Source organism: Pleurodeles waltl, chromosome 6 (assembly GCF_031143425.1).
Source record: "Pleurodeles waltl isolate 20211129_DDA chromosome 6, aPleWal1.hap1.20221129, whole genome shotgun sequence".
NCBI classification, from domain to species: Eukaryota; Metazoa; Chordata; class Amphibia; order Caudata; family Salamandridae; genus Pleurodeles; species Pleurodeles waltl.
In genome coordinates this window covers 489,410,491-489,430,584 of record NC_090445.1, presented here as the reverse complement: position 1 = coordinate 489,430,584, position 20,094 = coordinate 489,410,491, and the positions used below count along the sequence as shown (strand labels likewise).

The window sequence follows — 20,094 nt, the reverse complement described above, 5'->3', positions numbered from 1 at the left end:
TTTCCATCACCGAAATGTGAGGAAAAAGTGTGATGTGTCCACTTTGTGTTTTGGGGCATTTCCTGTCGCGGGCACTAGGCCTACCCACACAAGTGGGGTACTGTTTTTATCGGCACACTTGGGGGAACGATGGGTAGAAGGAAGTTTGTGGCTCCCCTCAGAACTTTCCATCACCGAAATGTGAGGAAAAAGTGTTTTTTTGTCGAATGTTGAGGTTTACAAAGGATTCTGGGTAATAGAACCTGGTGAGAGCCCCACAAGTCACCTCATTCTAGATTTCCCTAGTGTCTAGTTTTCAAAAATGTATAGGTTTGGTAGGTTTCTCTGGGTGCTGGTTGAGCTAGAGGCCAAAATACAGGGCTAGGCACTTTGTAAAAAAAACAGGTACGTTTTCCTTAGGAAAATGTGATGTGTCACCGTTGTGTTTTGGGGCATTTCCTGTCACGGGCACTAGTCGTACCCACACAAATGAGGTACCATTTTTATCGGAGACTTGGTGAGACGCAGGGTAGAAGGAAATTTCTGGCTCTCCTCGGATTCCATAACTTTCCATCACCGAAATGTGAGGAAAAGGTGTTTTCTTTGCCAAATTTTGAGGTTTGCAAAGGATTCTGGGTAATAGAACCTGGTGAGAGCCCCACAGGTCCCTTAGGTATCTAGTTTTAAAAAATGCACAGGTTTGGTAGGTTTCCCTAGGTGCCCGCTAAGCTAGAGGCCAAAATCCACAGCTAGGCACTTTCCTAAAAACACATCAGATTTCAATGTAAAAATGTGATGTGTTCATGTTGCGTTTCCCGTCGCGGGGCATTAAGCATACCCACACTAGTGAGGTACCATTTTTATCAGGAGACTTGGGGGAACACAGAATCACAGAACAAGTGTTATTGCCCTTTGTCTTTCCCTACATTTTTTCCTTCCAAATGTAAGACAGTGTGTAAAAAAGACATCTATTTGAGAAATGCTCTGTAATTCACATGCTAGTATGGGGACCCCGGAATTCAGAGATGTGCAAATAACCACTGCTTCTCAACACCTTATCTTGTGCCCATTTTGGAAATACATAGGTTTCCTTGATACCTATTTTTCACTCTTTATATTTCACCAAATGAATTGCTGTATACCCGGTATACAATAAAAACCCATTGCAAGGTGCAGGTCCTTTATTGGCTCTGAGTACCTAGGGTTCTTGATGAACCTACAAGCCCTATATAGCTCCGCAACCAGAAGAGTTCAGCAGACGTAACAGTATATTACTTTTGAAAATCTGACATCGCAGGAAAACGTTACAGAGAAAAACGTGGATAAAAATGCCTTTTTTCCACCTGAATTTCAATTTTTTTTTTATTTCAGCTGTTATTTTCTGTAGGAAAACCTTGTAGGATCTACACAAAAGACCCTTGCTGAATTCAGAATTTTGTCTACTTTTCAGAAATGTTTAGCTTTCCAGGATCCATCATTGGCTTCACACCCATTTCTGTCACTAACTGGAATGACGCTGAAAGCACAAACAATAGTAAAATGGGACATGTCCCAGTAAAATACCAACATTGTGTTGAAAAATGTGCTTTTCATATTCAAGTCTTCCTGTTCCTGAAATCTATGAAGATGGTGATTTTAGCACCACCAACCTTTTGTTGATGCCATTTTCGGGGAAACCCCACAAGCTTTCTTCTGCAGCCCTTTTTGGAAGAAAAAAAAAAAAACGAAATTTTAGCTGTATTTTGGCTAATTTCTTGGTCTCCTTCAAGGGAACCCACAAACTCTGTGTACCTCTAGTGGAAAAAAAAAGGATGCAAATTTGGCCTGGGTACCTTATCTGTACAAAAACTTACGTGGGCCTAACCGCGAACTGCCCCAAATAGTCAAAATAAGGCCTGGCAGCGAAGGGGTTACGGAAACCAACACGTTAGGAAATGAACAACACGGACAACGAAGAGAAAACAAGAGTCATTCTAACGCTGCACAGTCTGGTAAAACTGGCGGCCATATTGGAGTTGTTTATTTGGTATACATTTAGAAATAAATCTTCTATACTGTATACACTCACTTGTGACCTCAAAAGCATTTTTTTCATAATCTAAATTAAATAGGAAGTAAACAATGTCTAGATGTTAAAACCTTTAAACCTTCTCAATAGTTACATTTAGAGTTCTGCTCCCGAATTCATAGAGTATTGCTTTTCTAAAATCGTCCTTCTTTTATTTCATTGCGGGAGTCTGAATATTACAGAAGAAACCGCATGTACGTGATATTTTTAAGTTGTGCATCGTCGGGGGAGCAAGATAGCATACGCGGTAGGGTAAGAATTAATGTGGGCTTGATAAACTGCTGTTTTATTTCAAGCACCGACATTAGGACTATGCGGATTTTTGATATATGGATATTCTTTCCAATTAGGGTCATTATGTTTGAAGGGTTTCGTCGTTTGTTTTATGACTACAGTATTTCTATATTCTAACGTAGTCATCGTGAAAAGGTGCTGTGATTATAGTCAGGGAAATGTTGGCCCTGGCTGTAAGTAACATGGAAACAATGGGGGCTTTCGGGAATCTAAAAAATGACATGACCTAAGAAACTAACTAGGGAACGAGGGGCGTGGTCTATCTAACTCAGGGGCGTGATGTAAAATATGGAACGGAAATGCTTTGCTTCTGACTTTGTATCTAGACATAACACGTAATAGAAGGCATACACATAAAGCAATCCATTGACTTGTTTATGCTTGTTACCAATGCCAGCATTAGCTAAATTAGTAACAAGGACGATTTTGCTGTGAATAATTAGAATTAAAAAATCTTTACATTCAGGAAATATGAGACTGGTAATTAAACGTTACCAATGTATACGAGGCCACAGTGGACTTCGGAGTGTCTTCCCTTCATGCCACTTTCCAATGCACTTTCTCTTACACACGTCGGTCCTTTTACTCCCCACATCTTTCAGAAACCCTCCGTCTGCATATCTGACAACTCATGCCTTCTCCTCAGCATTTCCATTTAGCTGTCCAGCACATAGTTCTTTGAGGTTGACGAGCCGCCCTACGTTTGGCGGGACAGTCCATATTCATCATCACGTGTCCTCCCAAAATTCACTAAATGTAGCACCTATCCTGGTTTTCATGCAGGATTGACTGACACCATAGGGAGGCAAGTTTTCATGTGTTGAAGTGCAGAAAAGGTTAGCAACCCATAGCAGAATGCAGCTTACACAGATGGCTTTGCTTTAAAAGTTGGATTTAATTCTCTTACTGCATTGTCTGTATTGTTGAGCGCTGTCAGGTGAGTCATCTGTGCCCATTGGTCAGTGCAAAATGTTATTTCTACATCTGTGTTTGTGGAAAATATTTTTTTTGCGTTTTAAAAATCTTCTCACCCTAACTCCATGCATCTACTTTGCTTCACCATCCCCGGCGCACACAGCACAACCGTCCGCATGTAAGCACTGCATTTTCATTTACCCCTTCTATATTTCAATATCTGTGTACCCCTTTCACAAACGTAGAAATACAATTGTGCATTTGTCACACCTGACCATACTACAGAGAAGCCATGGATTGAATGACCATGTATTCTGAACCCCTTCATGAATCACTGGCAGGTAGGGTTGCCACCTTTTTTTTGCTGGCCTCGATAGAATGATAATGGCCAAGCTGGTAAAACCCAGCTGAGATGGCAATTCTACTAACAGGCACTGTAAGAAACTCACACTTATGTCAGTTTTAGCATTCACATGTTGCATAAAAGAAAAACTGCAGAAGCACAACATTCTTGAAAAAGAGCACACTCTTAAGATAATGGAAAAAGCGAAACTTGTGAAATGTAAACAGCAACAACATCACGGTTATGGATTCCTTTATGGTTTTTTTCAGTCACTTTTCATGAATCGAAGTGTCTTATCTGTAAAATTAAGGGCTTCAATAAAAGACAGGGTAGGGACTTGTTAAATAGTTTGTTTTTAATTACTGCCAGATCTGAGAACCCATTGCTTAATTTGAGCCATTGATTGCAGGTGGGATCCACCAACTCATTTTTTTCTTCTTCTTCTTTTTTTAAAAAAATGGAAATCAGTACTTATTTTTCCTCATCAGACTTTGACACTGAGCAAGAAAAAAACAGAAAAGGTGAAAGAGTGACACACGTTGAAAGCTGGGATGGAAAGAACCTGACAGAGTAAGATAAAAGAGCAGATAGTGAGATTGTGGTGGTCGAAAAGACATTTGGTGGAATCAAGACTATGCAACTTTTTTTATTTGCCAACCCTGACATTTTATAGTGCCAGCCACAGGCTTCTGCAAAACACTTTTGGCCCTTGCACTTATTCTTTTACAGATTACATACACTGGGAACCATCCCACTGAAACCACTACTGTGCCCACCTTAACTATCCATCAAAATGGTTTTGTCTGGATGCAGTCTTTAGTTTTATACATTGGACCGGTGTCAGATGTGAAATATCCAAGTAGTAGCCTACAGTTAAAAACAGCTTGTAGGCAGAGAAATTGTAATCATAGCAGTGAGTTACAAGTTCCAGAATGTTGAATAGACGACAGTGGGCAGATGACAGTGTCATTCGTGACATAAGACAACTTTGAAGCTGTAGTTTCATGGCAGGAATCTGGTCCTCTGCTGACTGCAAATGTGGTCACATCCTCTATATAGGAGCTACTTGGCAGCTGTCTGCATGTCATTGTTCAGGGTTTTGCATTAACTTGGATTCTGCCAACATCGCTGTCAACTTTAAAAACAAAAATGATGCTTATATTTGTGCAGCCCGGTGAACATTTTCGGTGGGTTGTGGACGTATTGAAGAAACTTTAGGGTACTTGTGCATTTAACTTACAATCAACCAACAACAGTGGTCTGAACTGTACACATTAATTTCATTTTTCAAGGAGGTCGTCTTGCTGGAAGTCCCTATCAAATAGTATCAAATGATCCCCTTGTAAGCAAATGTGACCAATATTATTTATCAAGTTTAGACTGCCTGCTAATGGTATTGTGCCAACTTTTAGCTGTGCTTAGACATAGCATGTGGCAAGATACTTAAGTTAGATGGAGACAGTATTCAGGGGTGTGGAAATTAATAAAATATCTACTGTACTTGTTCATGGGACAGGTTGCTTCTTAAATGTACTTGTCCTGTAAAAAAATCTACTTGTCCCTTTGGTGCCATGTAGTGTGGTGATAAATTATGGCAGCAATCTCAATATGTGAGAGCTCTGGTAATAGCCTATCTGATTATGCTAAGGCTATTACCATAGTAGGGCTTGAATGTTTGCAATTTCAATACCTGCTATAGCAATTTCCTTATTTTGTCACATTTCCGCAGATCTACATGCTGGGGATGACGGAAGCAGTAAGCAATGGTTCCAGGGCTGGAATGCCTTTGAATCTGCAAGCCTACTAACTTGCATGTTTTAAGGATTTTCACCAGCTCTTCCTTAATCTTTTCCCATAACGAGAAAGGTGGGAAATTTGCTCCTGACAATGGCAAAAGTAGAAGTTCTTTCAGGGTTGTGGAAAAAAGTGGTTGGAGGCAAAGTGAACTTGTAAACGTTCAATAGATTTTCACAGGAGTCAATCTACACACACATTTGTTTGTGCTAAAATACAGTTCACAAATACTTTCTAGGACTAAGATTTCATGGTCTATTTCTGTAAGTTCTTGTGAATTCATGAAAGCCACAAATTCAAACACATTTATCATGGGTGCACTTTTGTGACTTTCTTTGAGAATTGGGTCCCTAATTAGGTCTGGCGTTAATAAAAACATTTTGTTTTTATTAAACTTCTATTTCGCTCTATATTTGCTAGCTTTACAGTGAGTGATCACATTCTGCTCTTCCACAAGAAGCATATTGGCACACAAAGTATTTTTGTTCAGTGCCAGGAACTACTTTCGCAATCCATAGCATAACAAAACTAGAGGGGGCACCTCTGCAAAAAACATGGGGGGTCACCCCCTCTGGACTCACTCAGGACATGTGCTGTGCAGATGGGGCCCCCTAGAGGGGGACTGTGGGGCCTTTGTTACGCCACTGGTGGCAATGTGTGATTTTTAAGACCAAAAACATATTTTTCCTTTTTGCAAGTGTTGGTTACAATGGTGAGTGTTTGGCAGCTCCCACAACAGTGAAGTTCTACAAAACGCCATGTCAAAACCAGGCAGGCATTGACAAAACCGAAAACCCACATAAAATGTTGTATCGATTGGCTTTGACAGTGCTTGTTTATTTTCATGCTTCCCATAATCTTGTTTAAAATGGTTGCAGTGATTTTCCATTAGGAATATTTTTTGGAATTACTAGCATGCATCAAAACATTTCGCTAAATGATGCTTCAAAGAAATAGCACCTACATTTTCATAATAGCAAAACATTTTTTCCCTATTGCAATTTTTTCTGAAATTTTATTTTGAAGGCAAAGAAGCATCCCTCTTACTTACAAGCTTCTGCAAACATTTGCATCTAATCAGAGAGCACTTAACCTCATATTGTTAACATTTTCGAACATGTATACACTTTTCTTCCCTTTTTTTTTACTGGAACCACTGCCAGTAGTGCAGCGTGACCTCCAAATTTTATTTACAGTACTCATCCTAATAATGAAGGCTTTTCATTTTTGAATCATAAATATGAGTTCAAACAGCATTAACATTTGGAGACACATATTACCTCAACTGCAGAGAGTTCCCTTCTCTGTAAACTGGCAGCCAAAGGGTTTGTGCTGCGTGGGGTGGGCCTGCTTGTCCCAGCGACAAAATAAAGATAAAATCTTGTTGCCCATGACCCCAAACAATATGTCCCGGGTATTGGGTGATAGGAATGCCACATCCCTGCAGTATTGTGTTTATTTACCATAACTACCTTAGCAAGTAAATTGGCTAAGCAGTCCCCCTACATGAGTGAGGAAATGCCCTAAGATTACCTAAAGCACGTCATTGATGGTCTACAATATACCATTCAGAAACTATGAAGGTGCATCCCACAGGTTTAGGTGAGATCCACACAAGATAGATGTAAGTAGGTTAAAGACAAGGGAGAAGGGTACTGAGAGAAGGACGCAGTGAGCAAGGAAAGGAGCAAGAAGGTGCACTGGCAGTTGCATTTTCTAAAATCAAATATTTACACCATCATTTTCTTGTCGCTAAGATGTAGCACCTGAAATACTAAATTTGTTTCTACAAGATAAGAAAACTGTCAGGGATGTGGAATTCCTATCGCCCGACACACTGGACATATTGTTTGGGTTCAAGAGCAACAAGTTTTTATGATTATTTTGTCCTTGGGACAAGCAGGCCCAACCCCCTGCAGCACAAACCCTTTGGCTGCCAGTTTACAGAGAAGGGAACTGTCTGCAGTTGAAGTAATATGTGTCTCCAAATGTAAATGCTGTTTAAACTCATATTTATGGTTAAAAAATGAAAAGCCTTCATTGTTAGGATGAGCGCTGTAAATTAACATTTTGAGGTCATGCTGCACTACTGACAGTGGTTCCAGTGAAAACAAGCATTTACAATGCGATGGGTCTCGCGTTTGCACGAGCTAGAGCTATTAGCCTTGTAAATTCCTAACTGGACTTTTCTTGCCACACAAACTGAAAATAAAAAGTAAAACAGTTGATATAGTGAACTGATTCAAACCGCCGCCGTGAGCCCGAAGAGGTAGACAAAAGGAAAAAGTTATCGGCAAAAGTGCAATTATCCATGTAACTGGGTCCATGGCCAAGGCGGTAACAAAACCGCCCTAAGGAGGGACAAACTTAAATCAGTTGCCAATGAAAACAAAGGATTTTTGAAAGGCAACTACATGAACGAGTGATAGTGATGGGCGTGCAGTGGGTGTGGTTAGAAGTGCAGATACATACTAACACGTCAGAAAAGCAGCGCTTGCGCGCTGCTATGCTCAACCTAAAAAGGAGTTGGACCAGGGTCCTTCTTCCATCAGTCTGTTCAACTGTCATTCACATGTTGCTTCCACTCACCACAGCATACAGCATGGGCGCCCACTTCAGGCACAGGTTCTCTTGTACTGAGTGACTGCATTTTTCCTCATAAAGCACACAAGTACCTAAAACCTACACTCTGGGTCAGGGAAGATAGGCCAATACATTACTTTGCAAATGTTTTTTGTTTCCATTCTTTGCCTTTTGGTATTTTAGCCACTCTTATGTGCCTCCAGGTTGCAGTAATTCAAAGCCATTAGTACCCTTTTGTTTGTGCCAAAAATAATCTTATTTTCCTGTAATACGTACTACAATTAACATGGTTTCTATGCCTGTTTGAAGGTCACTTGCCTGTTGTGAAGCAGCAACAATGTTCCATTTAAAGTCTACATCATATATAACCAAGAGTTATTCTTTTTATGGCATAGAATTGGGATTAAAAAAAATAAAAAACTACCCATCAAATCAGCTTCCCAAGCCGTGCCTGTTTTCTTTGCCATTGCTTGTTTCTGCACAGTTATGAATGGATCACATCTGGAGACTTCCGCTAGGCATATGTGGGATGATTTTCATACAATTCCACATTGACTTACGTGCCACCATTATGCAATATGCTGTGGCACGTGTCACACTTTAAAACAGGCTCCTATCCAGTCTCTACTATACAAATGCCAGTACAGGCATAAAAAGGTCATGACTCGACCACAGATAAATGAAAAAAACATGACCCACAAAACTCTTAAGTTTCCTAGATGACTAGCACATCAAATCCTGATTTTTGTTGTGCATTGTGACTTGCGGGCACGTTATGAAGAATCATTTTGTTGTTTGCATGTTTCAGTTCCAAGAGGTGACAAAATGCATACACAAAAAAGTGAGTTATATTTTTTCTTATATAGCGTAATGTTGAAAAAACAAAAGTGTTTGCAATGCACAAAGGGTAGACACACATTAAAATAGTGGAAGCCTGTGATTTAAAATAATATCGACATGGAATTTAACCGGAACAGGTTAATTATTTTAACCTATGCCGTGCCAGGAATTTGAGCCCATTATATCTTCAATAGCTCGCAGCTGAGTCTAACTGGACAATATTTCCTTCAGGTGTGCTCTTGCACTTTCTGGGCAAAGAGCCGCGGGAGCTTCAGATGTATTGAAGAAAGGAATCGTGGGCCCGGGTCAGAGGTAGTATGAGTATGAGCAAGTGTTGAATACAGAGTGGGGAGCACCGTGGACACTCTAAGCTAGGAGGTGGGGAGGGAAGGGGGTTGGATGTGCAAGTGGGGAAACAGGAGGGTGGCTGTCAGTAGCAAGGCCAGTGCACTGTTCTTAGAGGGCCAAATTCCATTTTGTTGTACTTTACTATCCACCCAGGAAACATAAGGGAGCATTTTCTGCTTTCGTACCAGGGTCCCTCCCAGGGCACCCTTGCTACGCCAATGGATAGGGAAGGAGTCGGAAGAAGTCAAGGGGCAGGAAAAGGGGTCAATTTGCACATCGCTGGAGAAGAGACACCAGGGAGGGCCACTGGTTAGGTGATATCTGCAGGGGTAGTGTCAGGGGTGCCTCTTGCACCTACCAGCACCAAATGCCAACTAGCACTGCACTAGGGCACACGCACCTTCCACGAGCAAAGAGCGGCCACTCACCTGCACCTCATTCTGACGCCCCGGCGGTTGAGGCTCCGTAGCACTGTAAGGTGGACCAAGGTGCCTAGACTCCAGCAGATACCCGGTGTTAGGGGATACCAAATATTACACAAAACCGACTTGGTCGCGAGCCTTAGTGTACGCAAGATATAAGGTTCTCTTTCCTCACTTTGTCCCTGGTCTCTGCCCACTGCTTCTCAGACAGGACCCTGGATGTCCCAGCCAATCGGGCCTTGGCAAGTCTGCCACCAGCCAATCAGCGTGCGCCCGTCGAAGGGAGCTGGGATCAGGTTGCCAATAGTGCCCAGGCTGCCAATAGTGTTTTCGATCAGTGCAGAGGAATAAACTTTTTTAATCAAGCATTTGCAATGCACTAGGTTGTAGCATTTGTCCGAGTTACAGCTATTACCAGTTGTAAACTCCAAACTGGAATTTTCTTGCCACGTTAAAAGAAAAAAACTGCGCAATCGCGCTGCTACAGTTCACTCGTAATGAAACCAATCGACAAAAGTGCAATTATGTAAGTAAACGGCAAAAGTGCAATTAACTGTGTAACAAGGTCGATATTATGCAAAGCGCTCGACTTCTGCCAAGCGAGATCGCGCTGCGAAAATAGAGAAAAAGTAGTCCATAAACCTGACGGGAAACAGCGACCCTTGCATGTTTTCTGTACTTGGTCGCTGCGCTCGAGGAGGGCTAACCACCGGAAAAGGCATGACGAATGCGTGCCTTCCACTAATCAAAGCAAGCAGATTATAAGCGGCAAGCCCACAAAACAATGAAAGTCACTGACGTGGACGGGGCTCCGAGCCCTTTTCTAATTCATAAAGCCTCTCGCTAGCGATACGCATGCGCAGGCTCGACCCTAAAAAAGGGAAGAAAAATGTATACACGTTTGAAAAGATTAACAATATGAGGTTAAGTATAAGGCTTCCAGAATGCTGTCTGATTAGATGTAAATGTTTGCAGAAGCTTGTAAGCAAGAGTGATGCTTCTTTGCCTTCAAAATAAAATAGCAGAAAAAAATTGCAATAGGGAAAAAAATGTTTTGCTACTATAAAAATGTAGGTGCTATTTCTTTGACGCATCACTTAGCAAAATGTTTTGATGCATGCTAGTATTTCCCAAAAATATTCCTAATGGAAAATCACTGTAACCATTTTCAACAAGATTATGGGAAGCATGAAAATAAACAAGCACTGTCAAATCCAATTGATATAACATTTTATGTGGGTTTTCGGTTTTGTCAATGCCTGTCTTGTTTTGACATGGCGTTTTGTAGAATTTCATTGTTGTGGGAACTGCCAGACCCTCACCATTGTAACAAACACTGGCAAAAAGGAAAACAAAGTTTTTGGTCTTAAAAAGCACACATTGCCACCAGTGGCGTAACAAAGGCCCCACAGCCCCCCTCCAAGAGGGGCCCCACTGCACAGCACATGCCCTGAGTGAGGCCGGATGGGGTGCCCTCCATGTTTTTTGCAGGGGTGCCCTCTCTAGTTTTGTTACGCTATGGATTGCAACAGTAGTTCCTGGAACTAAACAAAACTACTTTGTGTGCCAATATGTCCTTGTGGAAGAGGAGAATGTGAGCACACACTGTAAAGCTAGCCGATAGAGAGCGAAATAGAAGTTTAATAAAAACAAAATGTCTTTGTTAATGCCAGACCTAATTAGGGACCTCGTTTTTAAAGAAAGTCACAAAAGTGCACCCATGATAAATGTCTTTGAATTTGTGGCTTTCGTGAATTCACAAGAACTTACGGAAATAGACCATGAAATCTTACTCCTAGAAAATATTTGTGAACTGTATTTTAGCACGAACAAATGTGTGTGTAGATTGACTCCTGTGAAAATCTCTTGAATGTTTACAAGTTCACTTTGCCTCCAACCACTTTTTTCGCAACCCTGAAAGAACTTCTACTTTTGCCATTGCCAGGAGCAAATTTCCCACCTTTCTTATTGTAGGAAATGATTAGGGAAGAGCTGGTGAAAATCCTTAAAACATGCAAATTAGTAGGTTTTCAGATTCAAAGGCATTCCAGCCCTGGAACCATTGCTTACTGCTTCCGTCAGCCCCAGTATGTAGATCTGCGGAAATGTGATAAAATAAGGAAATTGCTATAGCAGGTATTGAAATTGCAAACATTCAAGCCCTACTATAGTAGTAGCCCTAGCATAATCAGATAGGCTATTATCAGAGCTCTCACATATTGAGATTGCTGCCATAATGTATTGCACACTACATGGCACCAAAGGGACAAGTAGATTTTTTTACAGGACAAGTACATTTAAGAAGCAACCTGTGCCATGGACAAGTAGCTATTTTATTAAATTCCACACCCCTGACTATGCAAAATAATAAATGAAAAGTATTTTAGTACTGTTGTTTTAACTTATTACCAGGGTCGGATTGGCAACTAAAAGCAGCCCTGGCAAATTTTGTCAGACCAGCTTCCACACTGCACATAGCTAGTGAGTGCACTGAATGAGCCCAACCAGTGTAAGGGGAAATTTAGGGATACATATTGCCCAAAATGGTGCATTTTACAAAACATTTCCATTATAAATCAATATGATCACTTCTGACGTATAATAAGAGTTAAACTTACAGTGGACTATGATATGCAGTCATAGTGGGTTCAAAAGGAGGACACATACATTCTGATGGACCGCAGAATCAGACCTGAGAATGTTCTTTTGTGAGTTTGTAAATATAGGGATGATACCTGTATAGGTAGTAAACAATTTCATTTGCACTTGTCTATGGTAATAATACAGAGACTGTAAAGCTCCATTTCACATGGGGCTTCACACTTCATGCCGCCATCATAAAACTGCCACTTGACAGAGCTCTCAAATTTTCCAGATGCATACATGAGTAGTTTCTTCAGTCGAAGTTTTTTCATTCTGAGACCTGTAGTCCAGTTTATCCCAATACAAATTAGGAGTCTGTTGTATTCATAGAATTGTCGGCACGCTTCTGATGCCGACAATTCCATGTCAAGAACATCAAGTCAATGGTTCCGTAGCGGCAGTTACTTGACAGCCGACAAGGAGCCGGATGCTGGCGAGGGAGCTTTGTGTTTTCTGTGTTCGCATGAACTCCAAATAAACGCTATGCTAAAAATGCACCAGATCCGACCCCTCATTAACCACAACAATTTTGGCGACGATTGCCAGCTGATGGAGGTGGCGTGGACACAGATGTAAAGAGCGACGAACCCACAAGATGAAAGAATTCCTTAAGCAGACCGATCCTGTCTGTCAGCATAGTTAACACAGGTTACTGTGTTTCCAGAGCAGCATTTATGTATAACAGAGCGGCCAGAGCGGTGACTTACTCGTTACTTTGAGGAGCACGAGCTGAATAGTGCGAGCTGCTGTCTGTGCGGGTGTTGTGGAGCACACTCAATAGTCAGTCAGATGACTGTTTCCGGCGGAGCGTGCACAAGGGTCAAAGGATGCATCAACGAGTATGTTGATACTGGTGGTTGCTAGGAGGTTAGACGCATGGTAGCGTTACGGCGGCCATTTTAGGACTTTGGGGATTAAAAGGAATTCGATCTTCAGAGGATACATCATAAAATCTTTTGAAGTGACAACAGGACATTAAACAAAATAATAATAAATAAAGAATAAAGTAGATACCAAAAAAAACTAAGAAGAAAGGGAAAAAATATATATATATAATATATATAATATAAAATTCCAGAAAATATATATTGAACTGCATCAATGGCTACCAACAACCAAGGCATAATATCACCTCACCCATTTCTTATTCAACCTGGTAATCCATCCATTCCATGGGAGGAGAGGGTGGACATTTTTGAAAATTATTTGGTGGAATTGGATGGACAAGATTTGAGACCCGCAAGGAAAAAAGCAACTTAGCAAGTTGGGTCAAGAAGGTCAGCATACATTTAAATAATTACCCCAAATATTACAACAAGATGGTCAACAAACAATGGATACATACACTGAAGCATTAAAGAGATTGGAATAAAGGTTTGCAAAAGAAACTAATATGGTTATGACAAGACACAAATTTTATACGCAACTACAGAGAACAGGGGATAGTATTGATTCATTTGTTTCAAGATTGAGAGAATTGTCTACCAGATGGCAATGTGGATCAATGACAGATAAGTTCATCCAGGACTAAGTAATTGTGCAGTGTCGAAGCAAAAAAATGCAGAAAAGACTGTGGGCGTCAAAAAATCATATGTGCTATTGAAATAGCAAAGATTGTTGAACAGTCAATATCCTGCATGAAAGAAATGGAGAAAAAGAACAAAGGAAATGCGAATGAGCATGGTGTTAATTGTATAAGTAAAGAGGGTGGAGATGTACAAGCAAGCACTAAGAATGTACGTTCAAATAGCAACAAAGTGACTTATAGTAATGCGGGTAAATATGTTAGTAGGCCGTGTACAAGATATGGCAGTAAGTTTCACAATTGAGAATCCAAAACATGTTTTGCAGTAGGTAAAGAGTGCATGAAGTGGTGGAAAAAGGGGCATTTTGCACGTGTATGTCAAACAGGGTCCAAGTACAACGTAGGAGTGGTTTATGATGATCACCCAACATTTGAGGAAGGATTAGCTAGAGTTTTGTCAGTAGAGAACAAGGGAGAGGTGGAGGATATCAAGCCACCTAGACCGACTACGTACTTTATAGTAAGAGACAGGAATATACAGCTAATGATTGATTCTGGATCATTGAATGCCATTATACCCAAAGAGTTATTTACACAAGAATGGCCTGGAATACGTCTCTTACCCAAAGACATAAATCCAGGGGGGTGCCAGGGTGAGAAGATAAACATATTGAGTTATTTGTTGGCAAAGATGGAGTTGGGAAAAGACATGTGAATAGGAAGGTATATGTGGCCAGCAATGGACCCCCAATTCTGGGATGGCATCATCAATATGATCTTCATATTAAGATATACCCACAAGCAGAGGATAGTGTTATGTTAGTAGATGACGCTAATATTGATGTGATTCTGGATGAATACAAGGAAGTTTTCATTGAAACACTAGGGGAACTTAAGGTTATGTGCATACAATTGTAGTGAAAAAAGATGCTATTCCAGTTCAATATAAGTTGAGAAAGGTACCAATTTCGGCTCATGGGGAAGTGAAAAAGATGATCTCAAAAATGGTACAGGAGGGTACTATTGAGCAGATTGAAACTTTTAGTTGTATTTCTCTGGTTGTCATAACTGGAAAATCGGATGGTAGTCTGAGGTGTTGTGTTGACCTCCGTACCCTCAGCCAAAATATTGTGGTAGATAACTATCCATTACCTAATATCAATGAGTTGATTTTATTGTTACAAGGGGGGAAATATTTTTCTATGCTTGATCTTCGGAGTGCATATCACCAAGTCAAATTACATGATGAGTCTAAAGAACTTACGGCTTTTATCACAATGGAGAGGATCTTCCAGTTCACAAGGATGCCATTAGGTCTTGCTCCTGTTGCAGGAGTATTTCAAAGATTGGTGACTGTAGTCAGGGGTATACAGGATGTGTATTGGACAGGATTAAGAAAGCAGGATTAACGTTAAAGAGAGAAAAGTGCACATTTTTAGTGAGTGAGATTGAATACTTGGGAATTTGTCGGAGCGAGGGGTAAAGCCAAGAAGGTGTTTGTTGGATGCAATCAAAAACGCTCCCTCTCCCCAGCACAAGGATCAACTTAGATCGTTTCTAGGTTTGATGGAATATTATTCAAAGTTCATAAAAAACTTTGTGGACAAAACAGAAAATTTGAGGAAACTTTTACACACAGGACAGAAATTTCAGTGGGGGGAGGAACAGAAGAGTGCGTTTCAAGTAAAAAAAAAAAAAAGAGTTGTGTGGAGAAAAGGTTTTGGTACCATTTGATGTCCGTGCGAAAACTATTATTGCATTCGATGCATGTGCCATTGGTTTGGGGGCGATCTTGTCACAAATGCATGGTATAAAAGGAAAAAAAACTGTGGCATTTGCCTCTTGATCCTTGACTGTAATGGAACAGAACTACTCAGTGATTGAAAGAGAGACCCTGGCTGCTACATGGGCGATTGAGTATTTTAGGACCTATGTGTGGGGACGCAAAATAATTATTTGCACATACCACAAGATAAGTACAAGAGTGTTATTTCCGGGATGCATAGGTAAGGTCTCAGCAAGACTGGCCAGGTTGGCAGGTCTGCAGGAGTATCTATTTGAAGTTGAGTATATTCAGGGGTGGTGTAATGTTAGGGCGGATTGTCTGTTCCGCCTACCACAAGATTGGCAAAAAGTAGATAAAGGGTGTGCAAGAGTGTGAATAAGAAGGAGCACTGGCAAGGGTTGAGGATGTATTGGAGTGTACTCAGGGCACAATTTCTCAAGAAGTATGGAAAATGATGCAGGTATGAATAGAGTGGTTAAATTGATCAATGAAGGAGGGAGAAGAGAGAGTACTCTTAGTGTTCAAATACGTCCGTTTGTGAAGGTGTTGGAGGAGTTGTCATTAATATCTAATGACATCGTTGTGAGAGGGGACAGATGTATTCCCCATGAGGATTTAAGACACAAATTGTTTAAGTTAGCACATGAAGGTCATTTAGGTCAAACCCTTACCAAAAGAAGATTGAGGGAACATTTTTAGTGGCCAGGGTTTGTTAGTGATGTGGATTTTGGGGTCAAAAAGTGTTTAGACTGTAAGGAGGGCAAAAAGAGATTGAAGGTTGGGAGACAAAGGCGCCCACCATGCGGTCACCGCCATTTGGCCGCTCCGCGGTCAAAAGACCGCGGACGCCATTCTGGCTTTCCCGCTGGGCCGGCGGGTGCCCGCCAAAGGAGCACCCGCCGGCCCAGCGGGAAAGGCCCTGCAACAATGAAGCCGGCTCCGAATGGAGCCGGCGGTGTTGCAGGGGTGCGACGGGTGCAGTTGCACCCGTCGCGATTTTCACTGTCTGCAATGCAGACAGTGAAAATCTCTCTGGGGCCCTGTTAGGGGGCCCCTGCACTGCCCATGCCAGTGGCATGGGCAGTGCAGGGGCCCCCAGGGGCCCCACGACACCCGTTCCCGCCATCCTGTTCCTGGCGGTAAAAACCGCCAGAAACAGGATGTCGGGAAGGGGGTCGGAATCTCCATGGCGGCGCTGCAAGCAGCGCCGCCATGGAGATTCAGCCCAGCCAGGGGTATTCCGGCGGGAAACCGCCGGATCCCCTTTTCTGACCGCGGCTTTACCGCCGCGGTCAGAATGGGCACTGAAGCACCGCCAGCCTGTTGGCGGTGCTTCCGTATCCCTCCACCCTGGCGGTCCATGACCGCCAGGGTTGGAATGAGGGCCAAAGTGTTGGAGGAGCGATACCAGATCCTGGTAAAGTGTGGCCCACAGTGTGTATGGACTTTATTGGCCCGCTAGGAGGAGTTACCTCGGATTTGAGATGTGCGTTAGTTATGGTGGATGTCCATTCAAAATGGTTGACAGTATCATTTTTGAGGGAGATTACTACCAGTAGTACAATCAGAGCAAAGAAAGAAATATTTTCGGAGGAAGGGTGTACTGTGAAAGTGATTACAGATAATGGGACACTATTAATATATGTCAAGATGGAAAGTTTTTTTAAAAATCATGTGTGATATGCCATTCCCGCAGTTCTTTGTACAATCCACAAGCCAATGGTATAGTGGAGAGGAGTAACCTCATGGTGAAAGGTATCATCCAAATGGCTTTAAATAGTGGCAAAAATGTATGTGACATAGTGAATGATTTAGTTTGGCCATATAGAACTACTGAGAATGTGGAGACAGGTAAAATACCCTTCAAGGTGACGGATGCAGGAAGGTTGGGACGAAATTTAATCCCTCATGGAGGTCTATGTTAATAGAGAAGGGGGAGGTAATCAAAGATAAAGGGGGAGTTCCCACATCAAATGTTGAAAGAGATTTTGTGAAAATAAGATCTGGACGAGTTAGTGGAGGTCTTACGAAATTTAGTGGACCATACAAGGTGAGGGAAGTTCATGATTTTCATGTCGTCTTGGAGAATGGTCAACAATGGAACAAAAGGAGAGTTGCCTTTTACAGCACAGGGGATAAGGAGATAGATGTTGACATAGATGGTGAGAGTGGTGGAGGTTGCAGCAGTATTTTACTCGTGTCAGATGAGGAGTTGCTAAAAGATAATAAAGTTTTAAGAGAGAGTAATTATTAGACCCCGAACACCAGTTGTGATACCCAAACGCCTGGATTGGGTTCAAGATGTCGGAAAATTCCAAGGTATTTGCAAGATTATATTATGTAATCCTTTGTTATACATTATTTGTGTTAATGTTCTTACTTTATATTGTCATTAGTTCTTTTGTTTAATTGTTATATAGTGTGTTTTCATTTATATAAAAGGAGTGGATATGTTGTATTCATAGAATTGTCGGCATGCTTCTCATGCCGACAATTCCATGTTAAGAACGTTAAGTCGATGGTTCTGTGGCAGCAGTTACTTGACAGCCGACAGGGAGCTGGAGACTGGCGAGGGAACTCTGTGTTTTCTGTGTTTGTTCATGTGAACTCCAAATAAACGCTATTCTAAAAATGCACCCGATCTGACCCCTCATTAACTACAACAGAGTCCAATACTAGAACGAAAAGCAAAACAGTATGTACTGAGTGAGGTATTCATGTGTATGCCTGGGAAACATTTTATGTCTGCACCTCCTCTATGCTGTTGAGAGGAGCAGGCAGGCCTCCACTCATTCCTGCTCCCATTTTTAGGTCAAGCTCCGACGTGTTGGTATCTATGTGGGCTTTTAACCACGCCCACTGTAGTATCAGTCTTGAATATGAGAGTAGGTCCACGCAGATGAAGTTGAAATCCAATTTATTTCAGTTATCTTTCTTAAATAATAAAACAGGAACTCCAGTCTTCACTCAACCTCCAGCACCATCAACTGTCCAGCACGGAATGCTCCAGCTGAGGAGGATACCAAATGCGACAGGTGAAGCTGGGAGATACCACATAGATCATAAACAAATCAAATACTCCTAAAACATAAAATACGACTCTACATTGAAATACTATAACAAAACACTACTTACAATATTGTTCTAGAAATAAACACAATACTACACCACCCTCCTCCCCACACAAATTATACCACAACAATTCTATTCAAGTTCCAAATCCGCCCATCATCAAGTTTGACAGCCCCTTTATATATTTTAACAATTTCATATATTGAACTGAATCTAGATGTGCTAGACTTGTTTGTTCCAGGTAATTTAACTCTAACTTTGTCACCAACACATACAGTATTTTTTTTCACCGAATTACGAACATCATAGATTTCCTTTCTTTTTAGTTGGTGGTGTTCATCCTTATTCCTAGCGTTGCTTTTAATAGTCTCTCTATCTATAACATAAGAAAGATGTTTCTTAAGCCATGGAGGATCAATTTTAGTATGTGGCACACGTTTTCTAAACAATAAGAAAGGAGTCTGACCTGTGCTGGAATGTGGAGTGAATCTGTACTCTTCAACTTTCGCTTCTACCCAACTCTCCCAACTAACTCCATTTACTTTAGCCAACTGTATCGTTTCTTTCAATGTTCTATTGAACCTTTTCACCATGCCGTTGGTTTCTGGATGACAGAGTGCACATTTTTTATGAACAATTCCCCTAGAATAAAGAAAATCTCTCATAAATTTCGAGGTAAATTGAACACCATTGTCCGACAGAATAGCAGCAGGATTACCCTCTCTGCTGAAGACTTTGGAAAGAAAATCCACAACTACCTTTGAAGTAATCTCAGAGGTTATGCAAACTTCCGGCCAGCGAGAAAGCATATCCATTAATACAATAATATACTTGGAATTAGACCTTGATGATACAGGCCCCATAATGTCAATTGCAACTTCTTCCCAAACTTAGGGGGTCATTCAGACCTTGGCGGACGGCGGAGGCCGTCCGCCAAGGTACCGCCGACAAATGACCGCACCGCGGTCAAAAGACCGCGGCGGCCATTCAAACATTTCCGCTGGGCCGGCGGGTGTTCTCCAAAAGAGCGCCCGCCGGCCCAGCGGAAATGCCCCTGCAACGAGGACGCCGGCTCAGAATTGAGCCGGCGTAGTTGCAGGGGTGCGACGGGTGCAGTTGCACCCGTCGCGTATTTCAGTGTCTGCAAAGCAGACACTGAAATACTTTGTGGGGCCCTCTTACAGGGGCCCCTGCAGTGCCCATGCCATTGGCATGGGCACTGCAGGGGCCCCCAGGGGCCCCGCGGCACCCCCTACCGCCATCCTGTTCATGGCGGGTTTCCCGCCATGAACAGGATGGCGGTAGGGGGTGTCTGAATCCCCATGGTGGCGGAGCGCGCTCCACCGCCATGGAGGATTCAATGGGGCAGCGGTAAACCGGCGGGAGACCGCCGGTTTACCCTTTCTGACCGCGGCTGAACCGCCGCGGTCAGAATGCCCTTGGGAGCACCGCCAGCCTGTTGGCGGTGCTCCCGTGGTCGGT

At 42.0% G+C, this 20,094-nt stretch overlaps 1 protein-coding gene across 3 annotated transcripts in view; it reads left to right on the top strand.

Moving 5' to 3' along the window:
- The first annotated feature begins 2,210 nt into the window (after nucleotides 1-2,210).
- Nucleotides 2,211-20,094, top strand: part of C6H1orf74 (chromosome 6 C1orf74 homolog) — a 34,996-nt gene continuing 17,112 nt past the window's right edge. The window contains exon 1 of one of the 3 annotated variants that reach the window (XM_069238636.1): nucleotides 2,211-2,299. The gene's annotated coding sequence lies outside the window, so the exon portion shown is untranslated. The remainder of the gene's footprint in view (nucleotides 2,300-20,094) is intronic. The other 2 variants (XM_069238637.1, XM_069238635.1) reach the window with 2 other exon arrangements.